This window comes from Ictidomys tridecemlineatus, chromosome 9, assembly GCF_052094955.1.
Source record: "Ictidomys tridecemlineatus isolate mIctTri1 chromosome 9, mIctTri1.hap1, whole genome shotgun sequence".
In the NCBI taxonomy this organism is placed as follows: Eukaryota; Metazoa; Chordata; class Mammalia; order Rodentia; family Sciuridae; genus Ictidomys; species Ictidomys tridecemlineatus.
This window is the reverse complement of record NC_135485.1, coordinates 125,054,960-125,066,689: the sequence shown is the minus strand read 5'-3', so window position 1 is coordinate 125,066,689 and position 11,730 is coordinate 125,054,960. Positions and strand designations below refer to the sequence as shown.

Here is an 11,730-nt window from a genome sequence, read left to right as displayed (position 1 = left end):
TGGTATCAGAAAGTGGAAGAGATTGTGATCCTTGGGAAGGTTTTTTTTTCCCCTCTTTTGGCTAAAGTTCAGAATTCCAAATCCCTTGTGAAGAATAAAGGGCAGGTATTTATTGATGAAGAGTTTAGTCTTTCCAGAGAAAGTCATGGATTCCTAATAAGAATCCTCTCCTAATTTCACTGTTTTGGTTTCCAACTAGTGGTGAGGGGATTTTTGTTTTGTTTTGTTTTATCAATCAGGAATTAGATCCAGGGGTGCTTAGCCACTGAGCCACACATCCCCAGTCCTTTTTATTTTATTTTATTTTTTTTTATTTTAGGACATGGTGTCACTAAGTTGCTTAGGGTCTCACTAAATTTCTAAGGCTGATTTTGAACTTGCCATCCTCCTGCCTCAGCCTCCCAAGCTACTGGGTGTGCTAGTGGTGAGGTTTAATAAGGTCATTTTAAGCATATTTCTCATCTATAAGTTGACTCAAGGATTTGGGGAACTCTGAATTCCTTGGAGAATATGATGTGAATGTAGATGTTTTATCCTATGAAAATGTCTAAAAGCTGCTCATAATAAGGTAGATTTGTGAAGGCTTACAATTTGAGTATGGCATTGAAAAACTAATCCATGCATTTTTTAAAAATGTGTGCAACTATGATGAGCTACTGATAGAAAATTATGCTAAGTTATTTCTTGTTTTTTTTCTTTTATGGAAGTGTAGCTTATTTTGTTTAATTAAACTATTTTTTGCTTAATTTGAATTGATTTGCTATGCAAATTTAACCCAGTCAAGTCAGTGACAATGACAGGAACTGTTGCTAAGAAAGCAAGCAGCAGAACTCGGGAGAGATCTGGTCAAATAGCATGAACCAGAGACAAAAGCTGTGGCACAGAATTAGGTTGATGAGGAACAAGCAGTCATCTACAGAGAAAACCCAGGGCCCAGCCAAACTGAGATAATGAAATGAAAAGAATCATATGAAGATACAAAGTAAATATAAAGGCAGTGGTGTTTTCTTCAAGGTCAATGAAGAAAAGAGGATCACATCTCAGCTTGACTCTTAGGAGTTCAATTTACATATTAACTCAACAAATTTTAATCAAAAATATTTTCTTTAGAAAGCACCATGGTGAGGCCTGGGGTGAAGAAAGCAGTCTACTGTCGTGGAACTTATGCTTTGGCAGGACTGGGAGCAGCACAGCTCCAATAAACAAGCTACCTGAAAAAGAAGTGAGCAGATAAGCCATTTAGGATTATGATAGCCCTATGAGGGGACAAGCAGCTGCCCAGAGGTAGGGCAGGGACAGCAGGTCTGTTTTAGAAAGAGCAGTCAGGAAAGGCTGCCTGATACATGAAGGGCGAGAAGGAGACCCCTATGAGAAAACAGAGAAAGAACTTTCTAGACAAAGGCACGGCAGGTTCAAAGATCCAGAGGTAAGAAAAAGTCAAGCCTATTCAAAGAACTGCAAGAAAACCCAGAGTGACTGCCAACCTTTTGCTCCTCCTCTAGCCACCAACTCTCCATGAAGGCTTATCCCACAGCTCACAATCTTCTCGAATTCACAGCTCCCTGGAGTGTCTGAATTATTCCCCCTCTTTCATTTCTCCATGAGAACTACTGTCTAAACCATGGCCTCCACTGGTGACAAAGAAGGAGAAATTTTCTTCCAAAGTCATTTTGTGTTTGGTTTTGTTTTAGTATAATCATAGACTTCAAATACGAAAAACACTGGGAAGTGGTTTAATCAATGAATATGCATTTATATGTGTGTCTACAAAAGCCCACCCACCTGACCTGGAGTTGCTGGCCCTCGTTCATGAGGTTACCATGGCAGCCATCTTTTCAAGCACAGCTCCCTTCCCATCTTGCTGCGTTTGCCCCGCTGGGTCCCAGTGGGAGAAGTCTCTTTAGAGAGCCACAGCTAGAGGGAGTCAGTAGGCACTCTGACCTGGAGGGAGAACAAAACATACAAGATTCAATTAATCATGCCATCTGAAGTCAATTCCCCCCCTTGTTTTTGTTGGTGGTAATGCTGATATTTAGAAAATCAGTAATTTTGAAAAGGTTTAAATCTTGATCCACAAACCAGGAATACAAAAGAAAAATCACATTTCTTTATTTCCTTTCTAAGAACCTAAATAAAGCACAATCTCCATCCTACCCGGTGGTGGGGAATTCAGTGCTGATCATGCTGGGGTTTGGGTTCTTCCCATCCGCTGCCATCTCCAACCCAAGGTCATATAAAGGTCTCCATGTTTCACTTAGAGAAGTCACAAATGGATTCTCTGAAGGTTCCAGAACCAGACTGCCTACATTTACATCCCGGTGCTGCCACTTACTAGTATGAGACGTTGGTAATTAACTTCTCTGATGACTAATAAAGATAAGGATAGTAAGTACCCTATAGGGTTTGGGAGCACTTAAATGAGTTGACATATACCAGATTCTTAGAATAATGTCTGGCACTTTATTGCACAGTAAGTACTGATCACACTCATCATCATCATTTTCATATGATGCAAACATATTCAGGAGTTTTCTCCAGTAGCTGGTCCACTGTGGTTGTCAGAAATGCTCCGTCTCCCAACACAATGGATTTCCTCATCAAGGCCCTACTGCTTCTGGTTGGTTAGAAACTCACGAGTCTTTGAGGTGCTGTCCCCAGTCCAAGGACACCACCTTGGAATGAGCCATAGACCCCACCAACACTCCAACTATACAGAAATCTCTTTGCCAGTATCTTCCCCCTTAGGACCCTTGAAAGGTCCTTCCTCTCGGAACACCTAGCACATCAGCAGGTTCATCTTTAAGGACCAAACTGAACTTCAAAAGCTAGCAGAAACTTCCAGCAATGTTTGCTGCTTGCAAAAAAAATACAATAAAATAAAAGGAGAAAGAAAGAAAAAGCTGGTTACTTGCTTGGGTGCTTGGGGAGGATTCCAGGGAATGGAATTATAGAGAACGAACGCAGTGGTTTACTGTCCTGCCACACCGATCCTGTAGTGCTTGCTTAGACACACAAACCCCTAAAGGCTGCAAGTGCTGTGCAGCTGACAGCAGCATCACGGGTATCACTCCTTCCTCAGTAATGGCTAATTGGTCAGGCCTGATCCTAGTGATGCTCCAGCAGGAGGAGGACTGAACAGGAGCAACAGGACTGAGAGAGCAGGACGCACAGGAGCCCTAATGAGAGTGTGTGGGAAGCCTCAAAGGCTTTGCGGCCTTCACCTGGATTTAGGTGTCACCGGGGTTTGGGGATTCGCCCACGTCCAAAACAAATCCGGAAACAACCGCAGCACAGAAAATAATGAGAGAAGCCAACCAGACACAGAGGGCAGACACAGCGGGCAGCAGTACTTGGCAGATTCAGAACAGCTGTGATGACACTGAGCCGAGGTTAGGGATCGGAGAAGGGAGAAGAAATGCATCCCGGGGATCTGGGCGTGGAGCCAGAGTTCCATCATTGGGGGGGGGGGGCATCTGGGAAACAGAGAAAAGGGAGCCACTCTGGGTGAGGAACACAAAAAGACACCTGTCCCAAATAACACCTAGAAACTACATCAATTCCCTCGGAACCTGATACTTTAACTTCTGGTATGACATTACACCGACATTCGACTCTAGAAATATTCTGATTTTTTTCATGATTGTCTCCAGCTTTGTTTCTAATAGTGCTACCAGCGTTGTTTTCCAAACCCATGCCTCCCACCTGTTTGAGGAAGATGAGACGAGGAGAACAGGGAGAAGAAAACTTACAGAATTACAAGATCACTGCCCCTTTCCATAATCTTCAGTTTCTAGGGTTTCGCTGTCCTCAGGGCTTCTCTGAGCCTGGGCAAAGTTCCAGGCAGTCTCAGAGGGAAATGGGGTAGGAGGAGAGAGATCACCTCTTCTCTCTCCCCCCGTGTCTCCCCCCTGCTTCCCGTCCAGGTACTTCTGCTACTCATTGAAGGCACAAGGAGCTGGTGGTGGGGTGCAGAGAAGTCCACTTCTCTGTAAGTGCAGGCATTAGGACAGAAGGGACATTATTTCTAAATGGGGGTTGTAAGATGAGACTTTCTGCCTCCAGGTGGTCCTTGATGAATTTCTCACTGTGCCTTAGTTCAAGGGTTCAAGATCCCTGCCTTTCACCCCCTCTTGGGCACTGCATCACCCTTTTTGGATGGAAAGGAACCTCTTGCTTGTCTCAAGTACAGACAGGTCAGTGCCTTTCTTTGAATTGATCTTCATTGTCGCTAAAATAATGCACAGGAAGCTTCCCTGTCCTTTCACACCAGACAGAGCAGGATGCCCGATAGCATCTTCCCCTCACCCTCCCCATGCTCCACCACCTCCAGAGCTATGCATGGGGCAGAGGAGGCTGAGTCGGTGCCCAGCCCTACACAAGGGCAGGTAAAGGCTCCAGAATGGGAGCCCCACGTATGCCAGCAGATCCTGATTACGGGACGATGGGGACTCGGCTTAGGTGTCTGCTCTCTTACTGCAAGAGTTAGGCCAGATTTGAAACCTGGAAAAGGGTTCTTCTGTAGGACACACTGAGGAGAAGGCAGCCTCCAGCTCCACTGTTTGCTCCCCTGTCTCTTCCCTTGAGTTTCCTTAACCTCCCCTGAGCCTCAGTTTCCTTGTATATAAAATCAGGACTTGTTTCCCAGGGCTTGTATGAGGATTTTAAAAAATCATGTATAAGTGGCTTGCAGCAAAATGTCTAGCCCAGACTAAGTACTCAACAAGTAACTGGTTCTCTCTGTTTGTTTTCCCTTTCTTTAAACAGACCAGCATCTTCCCTTATTTCTGGCTCAAAAGTCTCATTATAAAAATCACTCTTTTGAGTTTATGCAAAGGTACAGTCTCATGAAGATAATAATTAAATGTCCTTGAATAACCAGAAGGAAAGGAGGCTGAGGTTTTAACCTTTCCCAAGAACACATTACCCTGTTATTTGGTTTTAGTAAACAAATGATGTGTCTACTATTTATATTATTAACCAATTTCAAAGAAGTAGTAAGAATGGCCTGAGGAGAGTGGGGCTTCAGACCAGACCTGTACAGTTATATATTTTGATAAAAGTAAGGAAAAGTCATGAAATGCCTGGAGCTTAGCAATTGTGCAGGCAGAACAGGACTGAGACAGAAATGAGGGGAGGGGACAACCAAGGGACAAGTATCAGGCCACAAAGGGGAGACACAAAGACATGGTTTTCTGAATTTAGATTCTATCTAGAATCAGCCCCGTTCACCTCCATAGGAAAATGGAATAAAATAAAACAGATCATTAACTGTATCAGCAAATAAGTATTTGAATGCACTCTACTTAAATCTGACAGTAGGAACTTGCAAGCAATGCTTCTTGTCATCTGAGAATTAACTATATTCTCTTCGGATGATGGAATTTCTCTAAAACTAGAGAATTCAATTCAATTCAGCCAGCATCTATCATGTCCCTATTCTATGTGTTCATCCTACCAGTCTCTGTAGTGACAGGAATTCAATCTTGTCTCTACTAAAAGCCAACTCTGAAAGGCCCGCTCTGAAAGACTTAGCAGGGTTCAGGAGTAATGTGCTACTCACACCGTTGGTAATATTTCCAGGGTTTATTGCTCTTGTAGTTGGACTGAGACAGTCATATTGATGAGAGGGAAAATAAGCTCTAGTGATTAACACAGTCTGGGGGGAGTTGTGTTTATTTTTGTTTTTTAAATATTTATTATTCTTTTACACTCTTCAAGGTTAAGTGTGTACTCCAGGTAACACATCTTTAATGGAAGATAGCCAATGAGGTTATTGATGGTCTTCAAAAGAATAGTCAACACTATGCTAACCAAAGCCCAGAGATCCACAAGCTGTGAAAGATGTTAAAGCTCAGGGTGCACAGAGAAATGAAGACAAGCTTGAACTACAAGAAAGATTCAAGAGCATGCGCCTCACAGTCTGTATGATAACAAATGCAGAGTGAAACCCCGGGTCTTGTTGACCATAATGATCTTGATGGTGTAGCAGAGGAGAAAAAGCTTTCTAGATGTGGAGAGTGAGATCATGAAATGCCCTTAGGTGGAAATGAGCACAGCCTTTGGATATGTACATCCAAGGGGGAAAAAAAGTGGCTAGAAACTAATTGAGTCTCTCAGTCTACCTCAAAACCTTGACACTGTTATTTCTGATGTTATACATTATTGCCATTTCATTCTAGCAGGGTTCATATTTCTTTTTCCATATGGTTGAGCCTAGCCTAGGTTAATTAAATGGTGTGTCAGTATTCATCTCATACTTTTGTGAATATTTCTCCTCCTGTGGTAGATGGTAGATCGTGGGCACAAGGTTGATGTGGTTAACATGATGATTGATTAAGGCCCAATCATTGAGAGACAGATCCTCAGTTGCTTATCCTTGCTTGGCCCTTCTCTAGTTTCACTGCATCTTTTCCATGTTCTCATATGACTGTTAATCAGAAAGCCAGGCTAATAAACTTATAAAATCATAAGTTTCTAGCATTGGTTGCACTAGAATCACTTGAAATCCTGGAACCCAGTTTTCACCCCCAGACATTGTGATAATTAATCAGCACATGACCTAGACATTAGGATTTCTTACAGCTCCCGAATGCTTCCAATGGACCTTAGAAGCACATATGGTAGTAGAATCCAATTTTATGTAACTATACAAGCATGGAATTTATATTATTCTAATTAGGACCTCATTCTTGTGGATGTACATGATAGTGAGATTCTCTGTGGTGTATTCACATATGTACATAGAAAAATTAAGTCAGATTCATTCCACAATAAATAATACAAAATAAAAATTGAACAAGCAAAAATCAAAGAAGAGAGGAGGAGAAGTTGGAGGAAGAGGAGGAGAAGGAGGAGGGGGTGGAGACAACGACAACAACGACATGAGACAACATAGAAAAGGAAAATATAAGTTCAGAAAATTGTCTTTGTTACTTTGAAGTCATTTATCACAATGTATATGACTATATTATTAGTCATATTAAGATGGAATTTTTTATTAAGTAAACATATCAATCAGAATTTCTTTGCTTGAAGAATTAGGCGATAACTATTTTATAACTTTAAGTCATTACTATCACCCCCTATTAAGTACAACAAACTTTACCTTTCGAATTATTGTATTTATTATAATAATAAAATATTTAAATATAGAGCATATTGTGTTAACAGCTTGGGCAATTTTTAATATATATTTTTTTAAATATCGTAGATGGACATAATAACTTTGTTTTATTTATTTATTTTCATGTAGTGCTGAAGATTAAACCCAGTGCCCTCACATGTGCTAGGCAAGTGCTTTACCATTGAACCCCAACCCCAGCTCAGCTTGGGCAATTTTAATAAGAGTATATATGGAAATTTCAAAGCCTGAACTCTGTATATAAGTCTCAGCTATTCCAGGAAAGATGCACATGAACATACCAACTTAGGCAAAATATCTGTATTTTATTCTTCAGACTAAATAACTGTGCTTGGTTCCTAATAGCCATAATGATAATAGCTGTGTTATGGAGGTATGGTAATAAGCACTCTACAGTCATTATCTTATGGAAGCTTAATGACACCTCTTAATAGAGACAACTCTTAGTAGAGAATGTTTCCCCCATTCTATGAGGGAATGAACATGATGAGGCTAAGGAGGTCAGAGGAGCAATGTGCCCATAGTTGCAGGTGTTAAATATGAACCATTGTTTGTGGGTTCTTGTCCACCAACTACACTGAATCTAAACTCTATACTGCATACCAAGTGAGGTTCACATTTTTGTATATTTAGTATCTGTTAGTAAAACTGGTTCAAATCTTAGAGGATAATTCACATTTCATTTTCTGGAAGCTTCAACAAGTCTTCATTGCTATTACATTGGGTTTAAAGTTCTCAGCCAGGCATGCATGACCCTGTATTTCTGGTTTCTGTTTACCACCTACATTTTTCCTACAGTCCACTCAAAATCTGTCAAACTTTGTTCCCTGAATAATCCAATGATATTTTTCTCTCCCTATGGCCTTTACTTATACAGTGGCTCTGCAAAATATCCTCCTGCCTTGTATACCTTGAAATTCTCTTCAACCTTTTATACCCACCTCAAATGTCACTCTTCCCATAGGTCCACCTTGATTCCTTAGTCTCAATCGGTACACCCTTGAAACTTTACTATAACTAACTCATTTGCAGCATCTATATTGTACCTACTCGTATTATTATTGTTTTTTATCTTATTCTTACTAAATTATGGACATTTGGACCATAAAAAAGTCTTATTTGTTTTGTCTTTTTGTCTGGAAGAATTAGGAGCTCATGGTGCATAAAGAACTGAAGACAAGCATGAACTACAAAAAAGATTTCAAGAATATGTGCCAAAAGCAGGAAATTTCAACATATGAAACAACATCACCTAAGAACTCATTAGAACTGCAAATTTAGTCCCCAACCCAGTTCTACTGAATCAAAAACTATGGGAGAGACATTCAGCAATTATATGTTTTTGAACTTTTTATTTTGAAATAATTATGGATTCACAAGAAGGTAAAGAGAAATGTACAGAGAGGTCTTCTGTACTCTTCGCCCAGCCTTCCTGCTATAATTTAGATCTGAAATGTTCCCCAAAGGCTATAAGAAGGTAGTAGAAACTCTTATAGCCTAGTGATAGGTTTTAGGTCATTGGAGTTGTGCCCTCAAAAAAAACTGTGAGATGCCAGTCTCCTCTTTCTATTTCATTTACAGTCATGAGATGAGGCCTTCCTCCAGTATGTACCCCCACAATAATGTGCTGCCTTGCCTCAGGCCCCAGAGCAACTGCCTGTTGACTAAAACTCCCCCGAAACAATGATCCAACATAACACTATTATTAAGTTGATTATCTCAAGTATCTTGTCATAGTAGTGGAAAGGTAGCCTTCCATGTTAACATGCATAACTATAAAACATTTCAAAACCAAGAAATTAACATGAGTATGATCCATACAATTTATTCAGATTTCACATTTGTGTGTGTGTATATATATATGTAGCACATGTGCAATTTTATTACAGTGTAGCTTCATATAAACTCTACCACAATCTAAATAGTACCCTCAACACAACTTCCCCTTGTGAGACCCCTTTGTAGCCACACCCTCTTCGGTGAAATGTCTGTGCCTGTAATTAGCCCATTTTCTAGTTGTATTGTTTGCTTTTCTTACTGGGGGTTTTAAAGAATTCTTCATATATTTTAGATTCAAAACTTTTGTTATGTATGTGACTTGAAAAGATTTCCTTCCTATCTGTAGTTTATCTTTCATCCTCTTAACAGAGTCTTAAGCAGAACAAAAATTTTTAATTTTTATGAAGTTCAGTTTATCAGTTTTTCCTTGTATGTATTGTGCTTTTGATATCAAGACTAAACATTCTCTGCCTAGTCCAAGGTTCCAAATATTTTTTCCTAATTTTCTTCCTGAAGTTTTATTGTTTGATGTTTTACTTCTATTTTGAGTTAATTTTTAAATAAAATAGAAGGTTTGGGTGGAAGTTCATTTTCAGCCTATTGATATCCAATTGCTCCAGCACCACTCATTGAAAAGGCGGTCTCCCATTGAATTGCCTTTTCTTCTCTGTAAAACATTAACTAGGGTCAGGCATGGTGGTGCACTCAGGCTGAGGCAGGAGGAGGATTCCAAGTTCAAAGCCAGCCTGGGCAACTTAGTAAGATCCCACCTCAAAATTTTATTTCTAAATTTTCTTGAGGATTTTTACATCTAGGTTCAAAAAAGATGCTGGCTTATAGTTTTCTTTTGGTGGCACTTTCCTAGTTTCAGTATCAGGGCAATATTTGCCCCCAAAATGAAATGGACATGTTCTCTTCTCTTATTTTTCTAGAAGAAATTATGTCAGTTCTTGAAATGGTTGGAAAACTTATATGGGCCTCTATTCATTTTTAAAGAGTTTTTTAAAAAATAATTTCATTAGTTATTAAAAGGTTATTCATGTTATCCATTTCATCTTAGCAAAGTTTTGGTGAATTATGGTTTTTGAAGAATTGGTCCATTTCATCTAATATGCTGATTTATAAGTACATATTTGTTCAAATAGCTTATATTTTTAATGTCTAAAAGATCTCTAATGATATCCTCATCGATATAGATATTGGTAGTTTTTTCTTCTTTATTTTTATTTTTGTAAGCCTTACTAAAAGTTTACCAACTTTATTTTTTCCCAAAGATTCGGATTTATTGCTCCATTAGCTTCTCTAATGTTTCCTTTGAATTTCATTGGTTTCTGCTCTACTGATATTTGCTATATGTCTTTTTGTTTTCTTCAGATTTATTTTTATCTTACCTTTCTAATTTCTCAAGGTAGGAATCAGTGTGGTCATTAATTTTGTCTATTTGACTGGGTTGAAGTATCCAGATATTTGGTTAAATATTATTTCTGGATGTGTCTGTGTGTGGTCTGTAAGGGGTTTCATTTTGAGGGGGGTTTTGTTTGTTTTTTTGTTTTGTTTGGGGTTGTTTTTGTTTGGAGTTGTTGTTTTGTTCTATTTTTATGTACTGGGGGATTGAATCAAAAAGTGCTTTACCATCTCTAGCCCATTTTATTTTTTTATTTATTTATTAATTAATTTTTGTGATGCTGGGGATTGAACCCAGGACCTCATGCATGTTAGGCAAGTGTTTTACCACTGAACCACATTCCCACATTTTATTTCTGTTTGAAACAGGGTCTCACTAAGCTACTTAGGGCTTCACTAAGTTGCTGAGGCTGGTCTTACATTTGTGATTCTCCTACTCCAGGCTTCTGAGTTTCTGGGATTACAGGTGTAGACCACTGCACCTGTCTCTGTGAGGGTATTTCAAGAGAGATGTGCATTTGATCAGTAGGTTGAATAAAGAAGATCACTCTCCTCAATGTGGGTGAATATCAACTAATCTATAGAGGACTGAATAAAATAAAAAGGTGGAAGAAGAAAGAGCTCTCTCTAACTCCTTGAGCTGAGATATCAGCCTTCTGAACTAGAACTTATGCTATTGCCAGTCCTAGTTCTTAGGCCCTCCAGTTCAGATTAGAATTTCCACCATCAGTTCTGAGGTTTTTCAGGTTCTCCGACCTTCAGACTCAGACTAGAACTGTCTTTTCTGGAGCCTCAGTTTGTAGATGGCAGATTGTGGAACTTTTCGCTCTTTATGATCTTATGAAAGCCAACTACTTACACTAAATATTTTTCAATAGATAGATAATCTCCTATTGGTTCTGTTTCTCTGGAGGAGTCTAACACACACACTTAGATTATTGATATGAAATCTCTTTCTTATATAAGCATTAAATACTTTCATCATTGCCTTAGCTACATCCCATAAATTTTGATATGTCTTGCTTTAAAGTTTGTTTGATATTAGGTATTTTTAAAAATCTCTTTAGTTCCTCTTTGGCTCATGGATTATTTAAAAGTTATATAGAATTTGTAAGTGCTTTAGGATTTTCCTGTTGTCTTTCTATAAGTGATTTTAACTTTATTCCATTATGGTCAGAAAGTTCATTCTGGGTGAGTTCAATTCTTTAAATTGCTTGATGTTTGTGTTATGACCCAGGATATGGTCTATCTTGGTAAATGTTCCATAATACTTTAAATATATATATATTCTGTTATTGTGGAATGGAGTGTTCTATAAATGTCAGTTAGATGCTCTTATTTGGTGGTGGTGTTCAGTTTGAAACCTCCTTTCTAGCACTCTTATCAGTTGCAGAGAGAAGTTAGCA

At 39.1% G+C, this 11,730-nt stretch overlaps 1 non-coding gene across 1 annotated transcript; it reads right to left on the bottom strand.

Moving 5' to 3' along the window:
* Positions 1–10,597: 10,597 nt before the first annotated feature.
* Positions 10,598–10,672, bottom strand: Trnav-aac (transfer RNA valine (anticodon AAC)). Its single transcript has one exon. It is a non-coding gene; the product is annotated as a tRNA-Val (tRNA).
* Between the last annotated feature and the right edge of the window lie 1,058 nt (positions 10,673–11,730).